The following is a 2,500-nucleotide window of genomic DNA, read 5'->3' on the forward strand; positions in this document are numbered from 1 at the left end:
GAAAAATAGTGAGAAATTACGGGATTTGAGGAAAAAATCTTTGAAAAATTTCTGGAAATTTCTTCTTGAAACTTTTTGGCTTTTCATCTTTCGAAAAACCTCTGGCTTTCCGTTTTCCTAAAACCTTTTGGCTTTCCGAATTCCGAAAAAACTTTTGACCTTCCGTATTCCGGAAACCTTTGACCTTTCACATTCCGATTTTTTTTTTGTCTTTTAATTTTTCAAAACATTTGGCTTTCTGTATTCCGGGAAAACCGTTGGAATTCTGAAATTTTTTGACCGTTCGTATTCTAAATGCGTTCGGGGTAATTTAAAATTTTTAAAAAATTCTTGAAAATTAGTGAAAAATTAGACAAAGGTTATTTTAAATTTCAAAAAAATGTGGGGTTGGTATTTGGCATGTGGTGTGTCCATTCGGGCGCTGTGACCATTCAAATTCTTTTAAAAATATATTTTTGACGTAGAAAATTAGAAAATCCATTAAAATTATAAATTTTCATTGGATTTGAGAATTGTCGGGCGGAATTAAAAATTTCGTGAACGATGGGATTCTAAAAAAAATCAAGAAATTTCTAGAAATTATTTTTAAAAATCCTAAAAATTGGTATTTTGAAAATATCAATGGTATATTGGCAAAATTAATAGCTAAAATTTTTTGGAAAAATATAGGTTTGGAATGCCATAAGATAGGTTTGGTGGAATTCAAAATTATTATATTTTGAGGTCTTAGAAAATTAGGAAAAATTAAGAAAAAATCATGATAATTCTTTTTCTTGAGAATTTTATATTTTTGAGGGTTATTTAATATTGAAAAACGTTTTCTCGTGCTGACATTAGATAGATGCGGGTTATTCGCATATTATTAATACGATTATATCTCGTATTAATGGATATTTATGTATGGATTAATTCTAAACGATGTATTCATGATTTTTTACCATTGTTTAGCCATTCTTTTTGGACATGTTCCTTAATTTCTTTTGATGGCTATAATTTGCGTTCAAAGTGTGTTTCACCTTTGACACTTTTCCATGATAATTTATTTTGCACTTATTTAAGTGTGGATTGTGCTTAATTTCTTAAGCCTAAGACAAATTCTATCATGGGTTAGTTGATCGGTTTGTTTTGGTGGATTTTTATTGGATGTTTTCCAAGTTTTATATGGACTCATCAGGTTATGCCTGGATCACTTGTGTCTAGGGGTTTTTTATTGAGTACTACACACATGTGTTTCACTTGCTTACTTTGGAGTTTTGCTTGAACGACACAATGTTCATATACTCCGGGGATTGATGAGTTGGCCACCAATTTTAATGCTTCTTTTGGCATGATTAATGTCCATTAGATGGTATGCATTGATTTTTATGATCAACTATGGTCTTTATGGATTCGAGGAGCTTCTATGCTTTTATCCATGGTTTTATAAGGATCTTTTGATCTTTTGAATAATTACATGTGCTTTGAAGGTAGCATTTGCCTTCATTTTTTGCACGTAATTTTGGAGTCTATTTTTTGTACTCTTGTACATATTCCAACTTGGATACCTAGTTACTTATATATCTACATGAGTTATTTTTCTACCCTAACTTTATTGTGTTTTGGGTAGTTATCATTAGAAAGGCGCCAATAATTCAATTTCTTTTCTAATAATGATGTACTCAGAAGGAGTTATTCCTTGATGTAGTCTCAAGTATATAGAGACAAGTTTAGTATGTGAAAGTCTGGATAAGGCCATCTGGTATGTATGGTTGGTATCATGGTGGTATGGGACGCTAGTGATCCTTCACATATATTATCTTATGGGATAATTTGGGCTCAAGATTGTTGCTTTGCTTACATCATTTAGCATGTTGACCTCAACATTCAAAGACAATCTTATTTTCTAAATTCACTAGAAGTTATAGTGTGGGTATTCTTCTAGATAAACTTCTTTTATCTATAGCCTGCATGTTTTGATGAGGGTAATCTCATCGGTATTTTCACTTGTTGAAATCTCTTTCTTTAGAGTTCAAACAAGTTTATCTTGTTGTGTTCGGATAAGGAAATTTGGATTCTTTCTTTGTTGGCATTTCTTTCTCTAGATTTCGTACTTTAGGTGATTTATATAGTCAACCTGATTGTTTACGACGGCGGATGGACATATGTGACTCATCGAGACGCTGATGACTCTCTATGTTGATATGGTAATTCGGGACGTCAATTATTCCATATGCAGATGTGGGTATGTCGGGGCGCCGATGAATCCTTGGTTTCTGCTGCTGCTGATAGGGGATGCTCATCTCGGTCTTTTGAACCGGGAGCGTTGGTTTATTTTAATGTTCCTAAAGATTTTCAGACTTTGTCAATGGAAAAATGCTCGAATTTATCTCCTAGATATTGTGGTCCATTTTCGAGTTATACATCGGATTGGCACGGTTGCGTTTGAACTTAAAACTACCTCCACATGTTAGAGTTCATCAATCTTTCATATCAATAGGTTGAAAGGAAAACTAGGAGGTGA

The sequence above is a fragment of the Cibotium barometz genome, chromosome 7 (genome assembly GCF_041138505.1).
Source record: "Cibotium barometz isolate CiBa-2024 chromosome 7, ASM4113850v1, whole genome shotgun sequence".
Classification (NCBI taxonomy): Eukaryota; Viridiplantae; Streptophyta; class Polypodiopsida; order Cyatheales; family Cibotiaceae; genus Cibotium; species Cibotium barometz.